This window comes from Schistocerca americana, chromosome 8, assembly GCF_021461395.2.
Source record: "Schistocerca americana isolate TAMUIC-IGC-003095 chromosome 8, iqSchAmer2.1, whole genome shotgun sequence".
Lineage (NCBI taxonomy): Eukaryota > Metazoa > Arthropoda > Insecta > Orthoptera > Acrididae > Schistocerca > Schistocerca americana.
In genome coordinates, this window is record NC_060126.1 from 348535960 (window position 1) to 348559479 (window position 23520).

The 23520-nt window shown below is 45.9% G+C and overlaps 1 protein-coding gene and 1 pseudogene across 1 annotated transcript in view; one reads left to right on the forward strand and one right to left on the reverse strand.

Annotated features, from left to right (window-relative positions):
- LOC124545846 (optomotor-blind protein-like) overlaps positions 1 to 23520 on the reverse strand; it is a 493801-nt gene that overhangs the window by 235575 nt on the left and 234706 nt on the right. The gene's annotated exons all lie outside the window — the stretch shown is intronic.
- On the forward strand, positions 3109 to 3226 carry LOC124546283 (annotated as a pseudogene).

The following is a 23520-nucleotide window of genomic DNA, read 5'->3' on the forward strand; positions in this document are numbered from 1 at the left end:
CTTCGTCGTGCGTGCCAAGAGAAACGGAGCGCCACGGTCGCCGCAAGGAGATCCCTCGGCGGTATGAGGCGCACGTCTCCGACAACAAATGCCAGGTCTATGGCGCGCGCCGAGTACGCCATCCTAGACACGTTTCCGCTGGCATCGTGATTCGCGGCGGCTCGCCTATGCATACTAGTTCCAGCAGACGAGCGCGCACTTGAGAGAAGCCGCCGTCGAAAGTGGAAAGTACATTCTCGGGTCGCGGTCCCTTTGAGTACCTTGCACGCGCAGCTGTTGGGTTCGTTTTAAACAGTGTCAGAGTTTGACTGCTGTTTTTCCTGAACGAGCAACTAGCTGCGGCTGTTTAAAATAACTCTTGTCTCTCTCTCTCGAATCAAATTCTTAGAAATTAACCATAATTCATCTATCGTTAACGCTAGGGTAACTCCGGGAGGTTTTAATAACTTTTTTCCTTCACTATAAAATTTGTGCGGTTTTCAGCTCCTTTGGACTTCTGGCAGCATGTTCGTATAGAGTGTCATATAAACTTAAGTGCAATATATCACTGCCACTTAAAATACGAGACATATGATAAAATGAAATTATAGGTGAGTCGTCCGTCTCATCCGTAATTGTGTAGATGAGATCGACCAGTGTACTGGGAGAGATGGACGCTATGAAAATGGCTACACATGAAGAAAAGAGTCAGTTGAAGTTTCATATTTTTATTTGGTGAATGTCGTAATGAACGTGGAATTATACTATTAAATATGTTAGTCCAAAACAATTTTATCAGTTTATTATAAATCTTGACTGAACATTGGCTTTTCAAATGAGTTGTTAGCTTTGTTCAAGCATTGCCTCGCGCTTCTCTCATCACAGCAATTACACTAATTACCAGATATTGATCAACATTCATGTGAGCAACGTGAACAGAAAACACACTGAATCAAATCGTCATTTTTGTTAGTTTCGTAATGAATTTCAGCACACCCAACACATTCATTCTCATCCCATCGACCAGAGTTATGTTCGTAATCTTCTACAATGTCGGCATCTGATGAACACGGTGAACTGTTTCAGTATTTTTCTTTTTAGCTTCTTCAGTCTGTTTTCCTCTTCACTAGTATCTTCCTTTGATAATCTTTTTTGCGTTTTTCTGCTTTTTTATCCCTCTTTTTCTTTACAGGTTTAATATTTTTTGCAGAGTTTAGCCCTTTGGATATAGTTGCTGTGTCTCTCTTAAAATGCATGGACTGATCAATTGAAGGAACAGATGATATTTCTTCCCAGAGATTTTGTATGTAGCCTATTGGCTTAGGAACAGTCAGTTTTGAGGTGGTTATCTTTAAACTTTAAGATTTAGCAGGAGCTGAGTCCGGAGTTGTGTCAGTGAAAGAACTTGACTTACGCAGATAAGTCTGCTCTTCTGGTGTGTTTGGGATCAGTAGGTCTTTTGATGAGTTCTAAAGTGATTAGTTGGCCTGCGTGTGAGATTCTGGTCTTCCGTTTGCTGGCACAGTCTTCCGAGAAACAACCATAGTCCGAGACTACTGCACGTGCCTTGAAGCTAAACTCAATTGTGCTCCAGCTCTCTCACATTAAAACATGTGGTCCATCTCTCCCAAATAACACTGGTCCATTTGTCCCGATTATCTATCTCTCCTAATTGTCAAGGAGGGATGGACCACTCCGGCTTCTGTCTTTAAGCACGAACTCGGTGGCCATTTTGGCTTAGTTTCATGCCTACACATTTGCCAAGCACGCAATGAAAAATCTGCAGCACGTGAAAAATAAGCCTTAATACTAAAATTATGTAACCAAACGACAACTTTTCGGCTTACCAAAACAGATGATGTAATTTTTCTCCAGAACTAACAAGAAAATGACAGCAAGGCATCTGCACCACTTTTGTTCCCAAAGGGTTCTTCGCAAGTACCGGGAGCTGCTCTCCAGCGGCGCATTTGTCAAATACGCCACCCTTACCCTACCAGTATCATGAAAAAACAAATGTACAATAATACCTGTCGGTATATACCTAAGCGACCTGAAGAAGAACCTTTATTGACGATAAATTTCAAGAAGACAAAATTGTTACGACGCACGAATATGAATTTAAATGTTAGGAAGCTATTTCTGAAGGTATTCGTCTTAAAGGTCCAATGTCCTCACTCACCCCATAAAATAAGCGATTTTTACCACTTTTAACTAATGGAGCAATGAGCATAGATCTTTTTGCACATTATTTACTGATTCTTGGATAATATTTGTTTAAATTTTTTAATTTTTTTGCCTGTCACATCACTTGTCCATGAAATGACCTTGCCCTTGAGGGCACTGCGTTTTTATTTTCCGGCAATGTATAAAAAGGGTTAACATTTCACGCATAAAAACAGGGGTAGCGTATTGTGATCAAGTGTAGTTGAGGAGGTGGAGCGGATACGACAACACGCACAGAGATTATTAGTAATTTATTAAAATTTAACTTCTTAAACAAGTGGTATTCACACAGATCAATATGAATGATGCTGCCGTTGGCACTTACAAAATTTAGCACTTCACTACAGAATGGTAGTTCATATTAGAGTATAGTAGTCTCTACTGATATTTAGTTCAGCGTAACTGTTCTGTTCTCACCGGGCCGGATATGTACTACGTCGTAAGAGATTGTTGCAATCGATCGCTAACAGAGGGAGAGAGTAATTTAACTTCTTAAACAAGTGGTATTCACACAGATCAATATGAATGATGCTGCCGTTGGCACTTACAAAATTTAGCACTTCACTACAGAATGGTAGTTCATATTAGAGTATAGTAGTCTCTGCTGATATTTAGTTCAGCGTAACTGTTCTGTTCTCACCGGGCCGGATATGTACTACGTCGTAAGAGATTGTTGCAATCGATCGCTAACAGAGGGAGAGAGCCATTGCGCTCAAACATACATCATTTCTCGGCTGCGCTGGTGGCGTAATATAACACTTCGGGGTGTGTCGACGCCAATGTCTTCGATTTGGGTTTGGAGTCTTTAGCTGCGGTGCTATCGTAAGGTACCCACTTTTGCCTGATACCCCGTTCTACGGCTACACCACAACAGTCTCTTATCTACTCCCAGATTAAAGTAAAAAAGCCAACGGCTTTGCTGCAGTGGCAATACCGGTTCCCGTCAGATCACCGAAGTTAAGCGCTATCGGGCGGGGCTAGCACTTGGATGGGTGACCATCCGGTCTGCCGCGCGCTGTTGGCAAGCGGGGTGCACTCAGTCACTGCGAGGCAAACTGTGGAGCTACTTGATGGAGAAGTTGCAGCTTCGGTCTCGGAAACTGACATACGGCTGGGAGAGCGGTGTGCTGACCACATGCCGCTCCATAACCACATCCAGTGACAACTGTGGGCTGAGGATGACACGGCGACCGGTCGGTGCCGTTGGGCCTTCATGGTCTGTTCGGGAGGAGTTTAGTGTTTTAAAGTAAAAAAGTTAGTGGCATGCTTTCAAAAGGAATTAAGTCACAGCACAACACAAATCGAGCGCAACTGACTCCAGGCTACCTAACGCGCAGGTTTTTATCCCTGTATGGAAGACCTTATCCTCTACCGAGAAGTATGTAGCTCAGGAACAGTCGCTGACGGCTGGAAGATTCTAGATCTTGCCATGAAATTACTTGACTCGCGCAATCCGTCTGTGCAGCCGACACGCCGAACCGAAATTCCCATGGAGATGGTGCGGTTTGTGCGGCGGTGGAATCCTCGGGAAGGGAAGACGTGACGAGGCGCCGGGAAGAGCGGCCGTCCCTCCAGCTCTTTACGAGAGCGCGCGCTGTGGACGCGGCGGGCATGTTTAAAACATGGCGCGGCCAGCCGCAGCTCGAGCGCCGGCACAGTCGCCGACGTCGCTGTCGCCTTAATTCAGTCAGCGCGTGGCCGTGGCGCGCGCAAAGCGGCAGGCGGCTGCGGAGGCGCCGGCGCGCCGTGCCTCCACAAGCAGACTGCGGGGCGCGGGCCCTGCCCTACTGCGCACCGGAGGACGCTCTCCACGTACGAGTTTCTTCCGTACTGCCATCTGACCAAATACACTGATGAACACGTCCCCTCGCAGGTCAAAACGTCTGGCTTCATCGACGTGCAGTGAAAAAGTAGAATTTGATCAAATCAAACCCAACTGCTGTCTGTTAAATACCATTTCTACTACGTCAACCTACGTTTAGAACTCGCTGCTTCATTGTCGTGCTTCAGTCGCTACTAAAGAGGTAAAACTATCGTAGACTACTGTAAGTAATCGTAGACAACGGTAGGTTTTCTAGCAACTTTGGCCAATTAAGACTGTACCCGTGTTACCTGAGCGTTAGGTGTGTTGCGTACCTACCGGGCGTTTCTTCATAACGATCGCTTTCTTTATGTGTGCAATCAGAGTCTTACTAGACTCCCCTAAGAACCGGAAGCAGTGAACCGTATACAAACCGACTGAGTATAATGTATGTGTGAAATCTTATGGGACTTAACTGCTCAGGTCATCCGTCCCTAAGCTTACACACTACTTAGCCGGCCGTGGTGGTTCAAAATGGTTCAAATGGCTCTGAGCACTATGGGACTTAACATCTGAGGTCATCAGTCCCCTAGAACTTAGAACTACTTAAACCTAACTAACCTAAGGACATCACACACATCCATGCCCGAGGCAGGATTCGAACCTGCGACCGTAGCGGTCGCACGGTTCCAGACTGAAGCGCCTTTAACCGCGTGGCCACACTGGCCGGCCGGCCGTGGTGGCCGAGCGGTTCTAGGCGTTACAGTCTGGAACCGCGCGACCGCTACGGACGCAGGTTCGAATCCTGCCTCCGGCACGGATGTGTGTGATGTCCTTAGGTTAGTTAGGTTTAAGTAGTTCTAAGTTCTAGGGGACTGAAACTTCCTGGCAGATTAAAACTGAGTGCTTGCCTTTCGCGGGCATGTGCTCTACCAACTGAGCTACCCAAGCGCGACTCACGGCCCGTCCTCACAGCTTTACTTCTGCCAGTACCTCGTCTCCTACCTTCCAAACTTTACAGAAGCTCTCCTGCGAACCCTGCAGAACTAGCACTCCTGAAAGAAAGGATATTGCGGAGACATGGCTTAGCCTCAGCCTGGGGCATATTTCAAGAATGAGATTTTCACTCTGCAGCGGAGTGTGCGCTGATATGAAACTTCTTGGCAGATTAAAACTGTATGCCGGACCGGGACAAGGGGACTGATGACCTCAGAAGTTAAGTCCCATAGTGCTCAGAGCCATTTGTACCATTTCACACACTACTTAACCTAAATTATCCTAAGGACAAACACACCCACCCATGCCCGACGGAGGACTCGAACCTCCACCGGGATCAGCCTCATGACTGAATATATATAAAGCGCCAGTGACCTAGGGAACATTTTTGTTTACGTAGTTATCCCCCTGTCTGTTATATAATAAATAGTGTATTTATAGTAAAACCAAAGTAGTCAAAGTGTAATTCAGGTTTTGCTCGAAAATTGTTGATTTGTTACATGAAACAGAAGCAATGTTGTACTAAAAATTTAAAAAGATACAAATTTATTCCATAGCGCTATAAAGCACAATTTCCTCAACGAAAAGGTAAAAGAAAAGAACCTCCAAACAAAAATACATCAAATACCGCTCAATACTTCGTCGATCTTATATAAAACACGTTTCAGTTACTCGTGAACAGCTGTCGCACTTATCAATAATAACAGGAAACTCTTGCCTTTGAGCATGATGAAGAACGTTGAACTGAGTACAAAAAACAGCAATCATTATATATATTTTGCATGTTTTTGCTTGTAAAGTGTACTTGCATCAAAAGTAATTGCCTTGGTTACATAAATACGCAGAAGTTCTGCGAGCAACCAACTTTTATTACCTACAGACTGTAATTTATATTCTGTAGGAATATAAAATACGTAATGGTCAGACACTGAACGATCTGAGGTTCTAATTATGAGCAAAACAAAAGATCAAATTAACAAAAAAATAAAGAGAAGTTGTCTGCTCCAATTTTCTCTCTTTCACATTCATTTATGTTGCTTTCCCTGCCAGTTCTGTCAATATTATCGGTAATTCTACCATTTACTACGTCATTTATGTAGTATACCAAGACTGCCGAACAATAGTTTTGGTAGAGCGGAACTCTGGTCGTTATGTAAAGGCAATCATTGCGATGTCGACAAGACAGAAATGCTTATCTATAGTACCTACAGTGCATTGTTGTTGATGAGGTCTTCGGTCCGACGACTGGTTCGATATACTTCCCCACGCTACTCCATCCTGTATAAGCCTCTTCATTTCGGCACATCTACCACATCCCGCTCCCGTCTGAACCAGCTTGCCAAAATTAGTATAAATTGGTGCATCGGTAATAAGATCGATGAGCGAAGTGCACAACAACTTTCACCGTCATACCGTAACAAAAGATATTGCCGAGAACCCGAGAAATTTCTGGTCCTCCGTAAAATCGCTAAATGAGTCTAAGACTTCTATACAGTCACTCGTTGATCATTCTAACGTGGCAATAAAAGACAGCAATAGGAAATCTGAAGTTTTAAATTTCGCGTTTAAATTTTAACCAGGAGGTTCGAACAAACATACCGTCGTTTGATCGTTGCACAATCTCCTCTATGGAGGCAAAACTAATAGGGGTTCCTGGAGTAGGGAAGACACTGAAAGAATTGAAAACACTATTGAGAAAATTTTGAGAATCGGCTTTTGAGGCTGACTGCAGAACGTTTCTTCTAAATTAGGGCCCGTACGGAGGGCATATACATTGATCAGCCAGAACATTATGACCACCTGCCTACTATCGCATGCGTCTCCGCGGCAGTTTTTCCTTTGAAGCCGTCACCGTGAGCTAGCAGTCTCCAGTGGCGGATACACAGGTGAAAATGGCTGCACGCTTGCCACCCGAAATATTGTGGCAAGAAGTCAACATGATCCGGCTACAATCCCGAAACCGCATAGAATATTCAGACCTATCAGCACCCACCTGTTTTGGAACTGGAATTATTACACTGTTCCTGAAGTCTGATGATATTTCGTCTGTCTCACATATCTTGGACACAAAGTGGAATAATTGTGAGACTACTTGCTGTCCCAAGGATTTAAATAATTGTGACGGATTGTCGTGTAGTCCAGGGGCCTTGTTTCACTTACTTCTTCTACTGCTCTATCAACTTCTTTTTGTAGTATCATATCTCCCCTCTCATCCTCACCTTCTTCTTCTTCATTTTCTATGATATTGTCCCCAAATTTATTGCCGTTCTATATTATTAATTGGCGTTGGCGAAATCTCTCTCCAGACAGTTCAAGATTCGACTGTACAAAACCCTGATCCAGCCTGTTGTTCTATATGGCTGTGAGACATGGAGTATCCGGAAACAGGACTTCCATAAGCTCCTTGTCTTTGAGAGAAAAGTGCTTCGGAAGATCTTCGGTCCGGTTCTGGATGCAGATACAGGGGAATGGAGGATCAGATGATCAGATACAACCAAGAGCTTGAGGAACTATACCAGCAGCCCAACATAGCAGGAGCTGCAAAGCCAAACGATTGCAGTGGGTCGGCCATGTGGCCCGGATGGAGGATCACAGATGGCCTCGGAAGCTCCTGGATTTCACACCTACAGGAAAGAGACCGCCAGGGAGACCCAAGAAGCGTTGGAGGGATGGACTCCATGAAGATTTAAAACAAATGTCAATAGATGTGGACGAATGGCGGATAGCAGCAATGGACAGAGTACAGTGGAGGAGGAAACTTGTAGATGCGTGCGGTCCACTGGGCCTGATCACGTAGTAGTAGTACTAGTTGGCGAAATTATGGTGGACTTTACCCGATTAGCCACCGAGCTACTTATTTTTGAGATAAGATTGCATATTTCCTGAACAGAATGTCTGGTACATTTACATATGAGTAGCAATGAAGGTCCGTTGGCTTCGAAATCTACACTGGTACAGCAAAAATCTATTCAGAAGACAGTAGACCGAATTTATTAATGAGCTGTTCATTTATTACACTGTTTCGATTTTCCTGAGAATAGCCACCATAGCGATCATGAAATGCGAGGCACAGTTTATGGCTTTCGACACTCACCCATTAAGAAACAAACTGAGATGGATATCTCTGTCAACGTCCAGGAATTAAACATGGTCTGAAAATGACAGCATATTTTTAAGACAAGATAAATTTGAGATAAACCCGAAGGTTGTTGGTACGTAGCCAGTTACTGGGGCAACTACGGCTTCAAGTGGACTCCCAGTCATGGCGCAGCTTGACATTTGTCACACCCTATTCCAATCATTTACCCAAATGAAAGGAACGATAAAGAAATGAATAATCATAGCGCCAACAGAGGACGGATTCCCGGGCCAATGAATCATCCGCTTAACCACCGAGCCACTTGCTTTTCAGATACGATTCCGAGTAACCTGAGCAGAATGTCTGAAACGTTAAAGAACAAAGTAAATTAGTCACAACACATTTACTCCCAGCAGTGTTGAGAGACGTGTAATGGAATATGTCCTGAAACAAAACTTTATGAAGACACTAACAAACTGGAAAAGATGTATTCTAGAACCTCAAAACCAAATTAGACGATACAAGACAACAAATCCTTTGCGATGTCAGCAGTCACTGCCTGAGTATTTGTCAATAACTGAGACTTGATAGCAATGTTTACTTCTCCTTTAACTTTCACGAGATCGGAGTGAGTAATAAGGTGAAAAACAAAAAAGTAGCTTCGTAGCTTCATTTTCCATTTCCTTTTGTCTTCAGCATGCTAAACTGTTGGCGACAAAATTATTTCTTCTCGTCGATGACAGATGACTGTCATCAGTCAGTAAAGACGTTTTAAGCAGCCGTCATTATCTCCGTAGGAGCGAGAGCAGCAAATGTTTATATAGTACTCAAGAACTATTGTGATATTTCAAATATCGACCAAACTTAGTAACAGGAAGTAGCGTTCTGCTCCTTCGAAACTCAATGAAAATATTAATTTATTTTGCTGTTTCATCTCTCATTACGACCTGGTGTTTTAGCGACATTTCCGCGCACATCAGTTCTGTCGTACCTGAGAAAGCTTAGACCTGAAAAAAAGGTAACTATTGGTAAAGCAAAACCGTGAGCTTAGTGTGTATCCTGTCGTCTGCTACGGATCGACTGCAATAGGAACAAATGGAAGTTCCGCGAGCTGGAAATGAAAGGGGTAGTACATCACTAGCTATGACTAGAAATACACTTGTTTCAGAGCACTTCAGACAAGCATTACACCCACGGAAAGTTGCCGCGTTCCAGAGCTGTTCACACCAGACGGATGCCCTTGGTTAAAGATGCGGACGCGAGAGTAAGTAACGTTTCATGTAATGACGTCAGAGGCTGATGTGCGCGATTACGCGGAAACAGACTGCCAGTAAGGTCAGGCTGGCCCCACCACCAGATATTTTATTACTTTTTATTTCTTCTTTCCGGGGAGTGATCTTACAGACAAAGCGCGCGCCCTGGCGTGAAGCTGTCCAGAGGGCGGACGCTTTCGATCCGCGGCGGGGCCTTTGAGGTGCCACCCCAATTACCGCCCACGCGTTCCCACGCAGGTAGCGCTCCCCGCAAAATAGTGCTCTGCAGGTCCGCCGATCGCTAAAAGGAAGGATAATGTTTGCAAAGAGGCCGCAACCGACGGCGGTAGACGTGCAACCTCTCACGGCCATTCTGCCACCAACGCCTTTCTCGTCGGATAGGCTACGCCGTAGCGCTTCGAGGAGCACTTTTAAAAAGGTCTAATGCTCCTGTTGGTCCCATTGTAAAGACGGACATTGAAACATTAAAAAAGAAAGAGCATGACGGCTTTTCTCGCAAGTCAAGTTCAATTCGTACAAGATAGTTCTCTGACGAAGACGCTGGGTACAGGGAATTCTATCATCATAAGGAAACCATAATGAGAAATGCCATCGTCGTAGCACAAAAAAGATGATGATGTCATGGTCAGAGTTAGCGACTTGACAGAAGGGAACTATCTTTTCGAATTATCTGGCAGCTTCAAAGACATTTAAATCAAAATATTTCGACACATTCGCGCCGTTTTACTCATCAGTGGCAAGTTTGTGGTAAGGTCTTATGGGACCAAATGCAGAGGTCATCGGTCCCTAAGCCTACGCACTACTTAATCTAACTTAAACTTACACTATTTCATGAAAAGAGTTGTGAACTTTATGGATGTGACAACAAAGTTTTTAATAAAAAATGTGCAATTCTAAGAAAAGTATTTCAGTCATTTCGTAGCAAGACCCGACGTCATTTCTGGAGTATCTGAATGGTTTGTAGCTGTTTCTGGAAACTGACACCGTAACAAGATAAGATGAACTGTTCTCTTTTTGTGTTCTACTACCACTAATGTGGTATACACACAACACACATAGTTGATAATTCATCTACGCAATTCATTATTGATAATTGCTCAACAGTAGTTGGAGGGAGTAGAATCTGAGACTGAAATATGTGATACATAAATAACGACAGAGAGTTATTCGAAGGCCAGTGGTAAATTTTTTGCCAGCGAAAAAAGGGGATTGTCACCAGCTTGTGACCAGATGCAGGGTTGTTGGCGTGGGAAATTTATGTCCGGAGCGACAGCTGTAGCGGCGATGGTAAATCGGAGAGAGCGGCAGGGTCAGTTTATAGAGATGTTTATCCTTTCGTGCGGCGCTTTGGTGGAGCAAGTTAATGGTCGGGCGACCGCAGGCAGCGGACGGCCGCCCCCGCGACGCGGAAACTGTAACCCGAGAGCGGGGGCGGAAACAAAGAGAAACAATTTGGAGGGCGATCTGGAGGCGGGCGGGGGTAGCATGCCGGGTGTGTGTGTGTGAGCGTGTGTGCTCGCGTCGGCGCCGGCTCGGTGTCGGCTGAAAGCCTTAAGTGGCGGATCTTTGTCAGCGCGCAGTGTCTTCCCTACCTGCGGCCGGCCGGGCCCGGCCCTCGGCTGTTTGCTCCAGTTTGGCCCGGCGCGGCTCCTCTGTTTGTCATCTTCCTCTTCTTGTGCGCCAGACACCGCTAACAGGGTGAAGACGCCGCCGCCGCTGCAGCTTGCTAATCCGCTTGGCCAAATAGCGCCGCCCGGCTCTTCGTGTCGTTCGACCGTGGTGGTGGGTCTCCGGGGTCCGGGATACAGTCGCGGCCAAAGGCATCGCACCCTGCCGAAACGCCCTCGCAATCCTTAGAATCTTCAGGACTGCCGTGCGGGCCACTGGCTTCCTGCCACCGCTCCTAATTTACGCCTGGGACATCGGGCTTTTAAGTAAAGGAGAAAGGAATGTTGAAGTTTGATGTCGCATCGATAGAAGCATGATCACAGAGGGAAAGAATTCTCAGTTGCACAATAGCTTGCCCGAGAAGCCGAGGTCGCTAATGCACGCCAGTCTGCTGAAATGGGCTCTAATCCTGGTGCTGGAAGGAATTTTTATCACTAATAGACTCTATAAAGGACGATGCACCATGAAGAAATGATACGATTAGGACTGGAATCGGTAGATGTGACATACATGTACAGACAAACACAGGTAAGATTTTGTAAGAACGATGACAAGTAGTAGAAACCGTCACCGTGTGCGGGCGGCATTGTCTTGCTGAAATGAAAACCCAGGAAGCCTTGCAATGAGGGGCGACAGAATGGGGCGTAGTATATCGTCGACGTACCGCTGTGCTGTAAGGGTGCCGTGAATGTAAACGAAAGGGGTCCTGCTATGAAATTAAATGATACCCCAGACCATCACTTCTGGCTGTCAGACCATATGGTGGGCGACAGTTAACTTGGTACCCCAATCCACTGGCGTCTGGGCGTCTCCAGACTCGTCTTTCTCGTGGAATCTCATTGAGAGGAGTAGAATTGTCTTCAGTGATGAGTCCCGCTTCGAACTGAGCTCCGACAAACAGGGAAGACGTGACTATAGGCGCCCCAGACAGCGGACCTGCCTGTTATCCGACATGCGGCCCAACAAAAATAGATGATCTGCGGTCCCACTTCTCTTCATGGCAGGACTTCTCCGGTTAACAATGTTCACCGGAAATTAATGGAAAAAACTGGGCCAAATGTTAAAGATAAAGTCGGAGCATGTTGGAACAACGCAGTTTCGTGTAAATATTGCGTAATGAAACTTAATCAGCCAAGTAAACAAACTGTAAGCATTAATGGGCGATTCTTCTAATACCTGATATTGAATGTCCTTTCGAACGGCGGTATCTTGTTGCCATCTCAAAAAGGCCCATAAAATATATAGGTAGTCTATATAAAGCGGGACGGCAGGTGTTTGAAAACGTTAATCCTGACACTAGATACGGAATGCCGTTTACCGAGAATCGGTTGGCAGCCACATATTCATTGGCATGCCTAAGGACGCGATTGTAAGAGGGACACTAGCCCCCTTCTGAAATCTGGGGCTATAGACGTTTTACTCATAGCTAAATTATCGCTCATTTTAGCAACGACTGTCTGTGATTCTACTAAACCGCTGATCGCGACGGGAAATATGAGTTGACATGGCTGCACAACATTCTGTGCCAAACGATGGAGACGAAGACCACCGTAGTTCAATTCCTGGTTGTTAAAACTCATTTCTCCCGGCCAGTTTCAGGTGATTTTGGGAGGTTTCCTATATTTAGCTAGTCGAATGCTGGTGCCAGGTTACACTTACCTAAACAACCCAAAAAATATAGCTTTCAAAATACATTTGTTTAACGTTAATAATACCAATCAAAATTATACACTGGTAGACATGAAAGCATCACGTAAATCGACTAAAGTGATCAGATGTGAAGTTCTCTAAGCAAAGAAGGTGTTATATATGGCATCAAAGTTGAATGCCTGTCCTCAATGTTCAGTTTCTGAGCCACCACTATGAAGAGTACTAATGTGTAGTTTTTTGCTGGTTATTTTTGTTGATATCCAAATGGATTTTGTCATTATTACGTTTTTTTTTAATTTCCGGTTTTTAATTTCCAGTAGCACTTTAATCCTTGTATATGAATGCAATTTTTCTTAATACTTTGACTTTAATCTTAAGAAGTGTGTAATTTCAGATCACTTAATCAAAAATCAAACAACATGCAAAGATATACTTTGGATACGTTGATAAAATACGCTAACCATTTATTTGAAGAAAGAGATACAGCTGTCAACAACTGGAAGGGCAGCTTAAACACCACAGGACATACTAGGCATGGTCCTACGAAAGGCGGTATACTTTACCTTCCTCCAGGCTTTGAACTGACTTACCAGCCAGATATAGGAGAATATACAGATTAACGTAGAAACCAAGGTGTAACTCGCCATTTCTCGCAATAACAAACATTGCGTGAGGTGAAAGAAGTGAAAAGCATCAGGTAAAAATTCTAGGACTGACTGGGGATATAGCCCGAGATCTTTGGATCTACAGTCTGGTACTTTATCACGGAGACAACCACTTACGAATCAAAGCAAATTACCTCACTAACTTCGAGTAGATAGCTCTCAATCGTTACCTGGACATCATATCAAACTTAGCCTTTGAGGCACGATACAGTGTCAAACTCGCCAAATGAGTTATATGAAAAAAGATGTAGAACCTTGCTCCCTTTCACAAGGGGACCATTAGACGTGTTAATCACGGAATGTGACGAGTGCCAGCTATGTTGTAGAGGGACCTCTCCTAAGTACCTAGTTAGTGGCCATTCGAGAGACGGTCCCCGAGTCCAAACATATTTCCCAAAGAGATACAGAGCGTCGAGGATATCGTAGAATTATATATTGGGAACGATATAACTGAATATATGAGCAACGAAACCAACGAGTACTACAGTCAAAATTGCAATAGAAGGAAACTGGATTTAAAAAATTGTCGACGTTGTCTTGCTATCCTTATGGGAATTGTAAAAAAAGCATGGATCGATGATTTTGGTCAACGAATCCGTTGATACACACACCGATATTTCGCAAAACAATGTCCCGCAACCGATTCAGTCAAATATTATAAAATGGTTCAAATGGCTCTGGGCACTATGGGACTTAACTTCTGAGGTCATCAGTCCCCTAGAACTTAGAACTACTTAAACCTAACTAACCTAAGGATATCAAACACATCCATGCCCGAGGCAGGATTCGAACCTGCGACCGTAGCGGTCGCGCGGTTCCAGACTGTAGCGCCTAGAACCGCTCGGCCACCCTGGCCGGCCAAATATTATAATTTTTACATTTTTCCGAAAGCAAGAATAAACCGGATAATGCCGACCGGCTTGTCAAAGTGCAATTCGTAATTGATTATTTTTCCAAAAAGTTTAAAGAAACGTTTAAACTAAGTCAAAACATCTAAATTGAAAGAATGATACCGTGGCTTGGACGGTTACATTGCAAAGTTTACAATCCGTCGAAAATTACTAAATACGGCATACTCATTCGGATACTGTGTGATTAGAGTACGGGATACATTTCCTCGTTCAAGATATATTCTGGCGCTGGACAGCCCTTAGCAAAAACAGTGATGGAACTTTTGATACCTTGTGATGGAAAGTGGCTTCACTTCTGCGCCGCGCGGGATTAGCCGAGCGGTCATACGCGCTGCAGTCATGGGCTGTGCGGCTGATCCCGGCGGAGGTTCGAGTCCTCCCTGGGGCCTGGGTGTGTGTGTTTGTTCTTAGGATAATTTAGGTTAAGTAGCGTCTAAGCTTAGGGACTGATGACCTTAGCAGTTAAGTCCCACAAGATTTCACACACATTTGAACATTTTTCACTTGTGCGGGGATGATTACTATAACAGTGTAGAACTTGCAGAGAAGTTGCTTGAAAAGAAGATTCGTGTTTGTAGAACGATACGGCAAAATAGAAGATTTCAGGAAAATTAAAGTCAATGTGTTTGAAGCTTGTCATCAACGGAAAGGTGACAATCGTCCGGCGACAAGCCAACTAATCCGAACTAGCGCTGCCCGCGTGTTGTGCACATAGTTTCGCGTAGTCAGCGCGTACACAACTTTCCCAATAGAGCGCGCCCCGCTAAGCACAACAGCGCAAGCGCAGCGCTCGTCCGTCTCCGCACTACGAGATGGCACTGTCTTAGAGACGGACCAAATTCTGCTTCCGCCGATCCGCGTATTAATATGTAACGCAGCCAATGAGATTGCTGCTAACGTAGAACCTTTTCTCCTAGCGGATCACACTCGCGCAGTGATACCTGAACGCGCGAGGTATTATAACGAGTGTACAGACCTCCGATTAGTCAGTCTGCATTAGTCTGCATTTGTCTGTACCAGTCTATAGTCAAGTTTCAGTCTGCGCCTTAGATTACCATATTCCTGTACATAGCCATGAAGATAAATATATAGACACTTTGTCAAGTATCAGAGATATGTGAGAATAAGATTAACGTACCAAGACCAAAGGAACTTCAGATTGTCAATTGTAAATAGCATCCAGAATCAAGTTAAGTAAGGTTTACGATTTTTTATTATTTTAATAAATGTGTGTGGGGAAATTAATCAAGTTCTGTTTAAAGTTGGAGACCGTCAATCTGCTACTCTAAGCGTGCAAGTGGCATTTCTATCGTCTGACCTAACGGCAGAAGATAAACACGCCACGATAAGACCACGAGACATATTGCTGACACTCGCCTACTTCTTAGAGCGACAAGACAAATAATCTGATGGTGTGTGTACCGAAGGTCTTACAGTACGCACACCACACGGCGCCAAGCGAATAGATTCGTACGAGTGGTGCGGAAGGCAAAGTGTTAACAGGTCGGATGATCTGCTTGTCAGATAAATTTCTGCGGAAGCCGGGCACAAACGTATCGCGGGGGACCAGCCGGGTCCAGTGTCTCTGGCTGTGCGCGCATTGCACCCAGGGCGGTGATCCGGCCAGGTTTTTTGGAGCCAGCAGCAGCGACGGCAGCCGGCGGCAGGGGCTGCGTGGGGTGGCGCAGCTTCCAGCTGGCCGCTCCTGGGCCCTCAGCGCGGCACAATGGCCGTCTGATGTCTGCCGACACAGCTGCCGCCGGCAGCGGGGCGCCGCGCGCACACCCAGCAGCGCCAGCGCCAGCGCCGGCGACAGCCGCAGCGGCCGAGCACGGCAAGGGTTCGGCGCCGTGCCATGCCGCGCCCGCTGCCGGCGAGTCCACGAAACACCTGTCAACACCGCCCTGCTTCCAGTTGAGGCACGTCTGCCGGACAACCAGCGCCAGACTTCGACGCTCTCCGGAGAGGCAACCTCTCTCGTTTCCACCGTGATAACACTTGACCCCCCCCCCTTTCCCGAAACAGCGATGTCATAAAAAACGGAGCACCAGTCTAATCGGACATACAACACGTCGATCGTCGATTTTTAGTCCTCAAGTGACGGACAACTACACTACTGGCACCGAGCGAGGTGGCGCAGTGGTAACACACTGGACTCGCATTCGGGAGGACGACGGTTCAATCCCGCGTCCGAACATCCTGATTTAGGTTTTCCGTGATTTCCCTAAATCGCTCCAGGCAAATGCTGGGATGGTTCCTTTGAAAGGGCACGGCCGACTTCCTACCCCATCCTTCCCTAATCCGATGAGACCGATGACCTCGCTGTTTGGTCTCTTCCCCCAAACAAACCAACCAAACACTACTGGCCATTAAAATTGCTACACCACGAAGATGACGTGCTACAGACGCGAAATTTAACCGACAGGAAGAAGATGCTGTGATATGCAAATGATTAGCTTTTCAGAGCATTCACACAAGGTTGCCGGCCGCGGTGGTCTCGCGGTTAAGGCGCTCAGTCCGGAACCGCGCGACTGCTACGGTCGCAGGTTCGAATCCATGCCTCGGGCATGGATGTGTGTGATGTCCTTAGGTTAGTTAGGTTTAAGTAGTTCTGAGTTCTAGGGGACTGATGACCACAGATGTTAAGTCCCATAGTGCTCACAGCCATTTGAACCATGGCGACACCTACAACGTGCTGACACGAGGAAAGTTTCCAACCGATTTCTCATACACAAACAGCAGTTGACAGGCGCTGCCTGGTGAAACGTCGTTGTGATGCCTGTGTAAGGAGGAGAAATGCTACCATCACGTTTCCGACTTTGATAAAGGTCGGATTGTAGCCTATCGCGATTGCGGTTTATCGTATCGCGACATTGCTGCTCGCGTTGCTCGAGATCCAATGACTGTTAGCAGAATATGGAATCGGTGGGCTCAGAAGGTTAATACGGAATGCCATGCCGGATCCCAACGGCCTCGTATCACTAGCAGTCTAGATGACAGGCATCTTATCCGCATGGCTGTAACGGATCGTGCAGCCACGTCTCGATCCCTGAGTCAACAGATGGGGACGTTTGCAAGACAACAACCATTTGCACGAACAGTCCGGCGATGTTTGCAGCATCTTCGACTATCAGCTCGGAGACCATGCCTGCGGTTACCCTTGACGCTGCATCACAGATAGGAGCCCCTGCGATGGTGTTCTCAACGACGAACCTGGGTGCATAAATGGCAAAACGTCATTTTTTCGGATGAATCCACGTTCTGTTTACAGCATCATTATGGTCGTATCCGTGTTTGGCGACATCGCGGTGAACGCACATTGGAAGTGTGTACTCGTCACCGCCATACTGGCGTATCACCCGGCGTGATGGTATGGGGTGCCATTGGTTACACGTCTCGGTCACCTCTTGTTTGCATTGACGGCACTTTGAACAGTGGACGTTACGTTTCAGATGTGTTACGACCCGTGGCTCTACCCTTCATTCGATCCCTGCGAAACCCTACATTTCAGCAGGATAATGCACGACCGCATGTTGCAAGTCCTGTACGGACCATTCTGGATACAAAAAATGTTCGGCTGCTGCCCTGGTCATCACATTCTCCATATCTCTCACCAATTGAAAATGTCTGGTCAATGGTGGCCTAGCAACTGCCTCGTCGCAATACGCCAGTCACTACTCTAGATCAGCTGTGGTATCGTGTTGAAGCAGCATGGGCATCTGTACCTGTACACGCCATCCCAGCTTTGTTTGACTCAATGCCCAGGCGTATCAAGGCCGTTATTACGGTCAGAGGTGGTTGTTCTGGGTACTGATTTCTCAGGATCTATGCACCCAAATTGCGTGAAAATGTAATCACATGTCAGTTCTAGTATAATATATTTGTCCAATGAATACCCGTTTATCATCTGCATTTCTTCTTGGTGTGGCAATTTTAATGGCCAGTAGTGTATCTAAATCATGATGGCTTGTCTCGATTTCGAGCCATTCATCAATGAATATCTAGAATCAATGTAAATGCCTTCACTGCTTGGAAATCTTGCCCATTATCTATGCAACAAAGAAAACGGGGCGGGGTAAGGAAGAGACCTTTCTTAAAGCTTCCTGGCATTCCTGTCGCCTTCCTGATAATATTTTTTTTTTTTCAGTTTAGTTTTTAGGGCATAACTGGATAGTTGTTCTGACGAGAGCTTGACGGCTAAAGCGACGGTCTGTGAGTCCAGCTCTGGAAGTCAGTTAAGCTTTGTCGGAAGATCCGCTACTCCGCACGCAATATTGCAGAGTGACATACATATATATAACGGGTAATTCTGCTCGAAGCGAGATAGGTGAACAGACTATAAAGCATAATGCAGAGCAAAGACAGACAATAGTCAATAAAATTTTCTCTCTTGGAAATGAAAATTTGTGTAGATCATTTCGACAATTAATTTATTCGAAAGTTAGAGGAAGTTGAATACGAGCAAGCGTAAAAGCTTTAGTCAACCGAAGTGAGTGATCCTAAATTATACAAACAATGCTAGTGCAATATGAAGCATTCGCGGACATTTCAAGATGAAGCAGACACAGGAATAGAGTCCTATTACATGGTATCCATGTTTAAAACGGAAGGACGACAGAGAGTGTGTGTGTGTGTGTGTGTGTGTGTGTGTGTGTGTGTGAGAGAGAGAGAGAGAGAGAGAGAGAGAGAGAGAGAGAGAGAGTCTGGAATTCACAATTAAGGTGCTTGGCAGAGGGTTCATCGAACCACCTTCAAGCTACCGCCCCAGTTCTGAACAACGCGCGGGAAAAACGAACACTTAAATCTTCCGGTGTGAGTTCTGATTTCGCTTGTTTGATCATTTGCGTATTTTTGCATTCGGAGCAGAAACTTGGTGATGTGAAATTCGTGAAAAGATGCAGCCGCAACTCGCGGTTCATGCCCGTGACAATCTACCAGAGAATAGCATTGCTTGGTAAGCATTGTTCATGTAGTATGCAGCATTTGAGGTTCGTTTAATCAAGGACTTAAATGAAAACAAAACATGATTCCAGCGTAGGAGATAAATGCCTTACGTAAAGTAACAGTACAAATATCATGGGGAGAATAGTCTTATAAAGGTACGTATGTGCTGTTCAACTCATTAGCACACATTGAATCTGATATTGACTAGTTGTTATCTGTATCATTTCTCTGTCGACTTGAAGTAAATAAAGTTAAAGCTTTCATTTTAATTCGGAAATCGGAACTCGAAAGCCGAAAACATTGCTGAAACAACTATTTCTCACAGGGATATCGAAAAATTCGTTCAGCAGCACGCTCAGTAAAGAATGTGGCGTAATCCAGTCTCGGTATATATTGTAGAAACAGTATTATGGCCAGACGAAAGAATAAACATAAATAGCTTCAACAATTACCGTTTGGAAAATATATGACAATATTTGGTAGGTTTTTCACTAACTCACGTACTAGAACGTTTCTGTTTTCTGTATAAGTAAGTACATGACCATGAAAACCTTCCCTTCTCTCCTATTTCACGATCATACAAAACGAGCTGCCCTTCTTTGAACTTTTCCGATCTTGAGCTTTTTGTGCTCACAAGAAAACTACCATATTTCGAAGTACTCGGATGGCGTGAACTCCATTACGCCAGCGGGCAGTCCAACTTCAGCAGTCGTTATGACGACGCTCACTCCTCTGGGTTCCATTTTTTGCTCGTTCCGACCGCGGGTGAGGGGCACACAGTCACCGAATAGTAGGCCCATCTCGTCCTGTCTGCCAGAAGGCTACAACCACAAAAAAACTGAAATTCTAAACTCTTCGGATGCGCAATCTTCCAGGTCGCGCAGTGCAACATAGTAAATGAGTTCCCAACGGACCAGCACCGTACATGTCAGTAGGCACACCTGGACGTCCTTCAGTTGCGGACTGACTCTAGGTTGCAATTCCACCATGCCTTATATTTTGTGAAACAAATAACCACTCGGTCTCTAGGAACGTTTCTCCCCCAGGAGTTATGTAGTTGAATTCTTGCTGTTAGTTGATGGCATGTTGTAGTACCACACAAGAATGACAGTCATGACCTCACCTAATAAGATATTGGGGCAGCCTTTGTAACTGCACTCAACTCATCAGGAAACAATATGGTAAAAAGGTATTATGCGCTGACCAATCACCATCTCACGATGTCAGCCAATTTTATCTACCTCCCCTAGCCGCTTTAGAGCAGAACCGGCTTCATGGAGCAGCGTATCACTGAAATAACTGATTTAGCGGCTACAGGCCACAGAAGCGAGTCCCTATAGTTTACGTAGACTTTTTAGGATAGTTAATGTCGTATTTAACGGCTTCAGGAAGAGACATGTATGCTAATGAGATAACAGCGTGCTGACCAGAGCAACAAGTGCATGGAGGTACTGCTCTCTCATCGCTGCCCACCCCGCTATTGATGGTGTCGCCATGTGACTAAGTCACTGCTTGCTGCGGAAGAATTTAACCTGTTTATAAGTGACTCTAAGAATGACCCTATTGTAAAAAAAAATTATATCTTCTCTAAAAGAAGACAAAATGCATCACCAACTTGAGCCATTTATTCATCATTTTGTAAAAACATTTCGTACAACTTCTTCAATATGTATCTATTTTTGTGTGTAAAGCTTGTGATGTATTTCTTGGTGGTTTGTTTTATATTATTTTGAGAGTTAAGAAACAGATGGAGAAAATCGTTGACACTTGTAAATCAAGCTCTTGTAAATAAGTTGTGCAACGTTCTCTCCTGCAAAGATTGTTGGATAACTAATCGACGACAGTAATCCGTATTGTTTTAGTGTAGCATACAGCCTTTCATCAATAAGTTGCGCAGAGACCGGTTTGGAAGTATAAAGCAAGTGTTGCCGGGCAAAGATGTTGGAGAACTGTCTCTAAACATCTACATGCAAGGACGCTAGACGGAGTACTAACTTAAGCAAGTAGCCCTGGCATTAAGCGCTGTCATCCTATCATAAGGCTAAGGGTTTTCGTAGGTGCCCGTGTATTTCTTTCTTCGTTTTGCTTTGTGTACCATTTCTGCCTGTCAAATATGTCGGTGGCGCTACTCGGGTCTGCTCTAACCGTCTTACAAATTTAGGGGCTCTTCTCTGTTGCATTAAACCGCATTTAGAATCTTTCCTGTTGTACTGCTACAGAGTCACTTTAACAATAGGAAGGAGGATTATTGCTTACTGTCTCGTCGACGAAGAGATCCTTAGTGGCAAACTCGGGTTGAGGAAGAATATCAGCCATGTCTTTTTTTTCGGGGACCCATCTCAGCATTCGCTTTTAAGCGGTTCAGGTAAATTTTCTATGAAACCAGGCTGCAGAGGTCATCGGTTCCTAGGCTAACACACTACTTAATCTAACTTAAACTAACTAAGGACAAGACACACACCCATACCCGAGGGAGGACTCGAAACCTCCGACAGGAGAAACCGAGCGAACCTTGTCAAGGTCCCTTAGACTTCGCGGGAAACGATTCAGGAAAATTGCGGAAAACATATATCGTTGATCACACGGGAATTTGAACCAGCGTGAACCAAAATACTAGACCACTGCGTCTCAGTGCTTGGTAGTACTGTCAAAAATATCCTCCTAGTTTCTCCATCTGCATACGCTACAACGAGGTCATCGAACTAGATGCGATCGGAAAGGCAACACCGAAGGCGACCTGGAAAATAATGGGGACGGCACAACCCAAAAATGGTATTTGAGCCGGCGTCCTTCCTAAATTGCAGATCACTGCGTCTTATTGCTTGGAAGTATTACTAAAGATACCTTCTTAGTTTATGAATCTGCAAACGCTAAATAACGAGGTCATTGAACTGGATGCAATACGAAAGGCAACAGCTGAAGCGACCAGGGAAAACACGAGAGGACACTACCTAGAAATTGGATTTGAACTGGCATCCTTTCTAAATGGTGGACCACTGCGCCTGTTTGCTTGCCAGTATCTCTAGAAAGATCTTCCCAGGTTCTGCATCTACAGACGTTAGACAATGAGGTCATTGAACTGGATGCGATCGGACAGACAACGGCGAAAGCGACCCGGAAAAATACGCGGAGGGCGCATCCCTAAAAGGGGAGGAGAAAAAAAAGGGAGAGTAGAAGGTTCAGCAGGACGGCGTGTCCGAGGTTGGGCGCTGGCGCCGGCCCCAGTGGTTTCAGGTTGTGGGGTCCGGAGGCGCTGCATCCCTGACAGCGAAACTCAATTAGGCGCCGGGGAGCGGTGTCCACCTCGTCAAACGCGCGCCGCCGCCGCCAAGGACAACAGCAACTCGAGAGCGCTACTTAGGCCGAGCGCGCCGCCTGCGCAAATATCACCGCGGCAGGATGCACCCCCCTCCCCCTCCTCACCCCCTCGCACTCCAGCGGCAGCGAGCGGTGGGCTAGGGAGGGGGTGGGGGTCGCGGTATGCGTCCAGCCGCGCCGTGTTTGAGTTTTTCAACCACTCTGGCCGCCGCCGACACAACCATCGTCGCGGGGGTCACTGTGTACGTAGGTACCCCAGAAAGACCGGCGGAACCAGAAACAGAGGATCGAGCGGAGGGGGGCACTGGATGAGAGAAAGGAGGAGGACGTATTGGCCCAGGGGTCGGGTGGAGGGGGTAGAATAACACGGGCGCTCGCTTTTCCCAGCATCTAAGATTACACCTTGAAAGGGGCCGAGCGCCTCTTTGCTCAGATAGGCAGGGCCCGGCCCGCTCTAAAATAAAGGCCCGCGCGCTCTTTGGCGCGCCGCGGCGGTCCGGCAGGTAAGCGCGCAGGAAGCGGCGCTGGCGGCGCGTGGGCCACTGCGAGGGAGCCGGCGTGAAGGGTTCAGCGGGCCGTTGACGGCCGGATCATCAGGGGCGGAGCTCTAGATCGGGGCGGCCAGTGGCTCTGACTTTACTGAACGATTCGGTCCAGTGTTGCGCTTGATCGGGGAAGTGAGACTTGCGACAAATCAAGATACGTTTATAACACTTGTTGACCTAGAAATTGAAAATTTGTAGTAAGGTTCTGCGGGACCAAACTGCTGGGGGTCCCTAGGCTTACACACAAATTAAATTACGCTAAGGACAACACGCACACCCATGCCCGAGGGAGGACTCGAACCTTCGACGGGGGGGATGGCCTAGAAAAAGCAATCGACAATGTAAGATGTTCGAAATTCTCAGGAAAACAGCTGTAGGTTGTAGGGAAAGACGGGTAATATATGGTCATCATCATCATCAGCATTACTGTCTGCAACGATTAAGCTCATTGGCCTATTCCCCCTCAG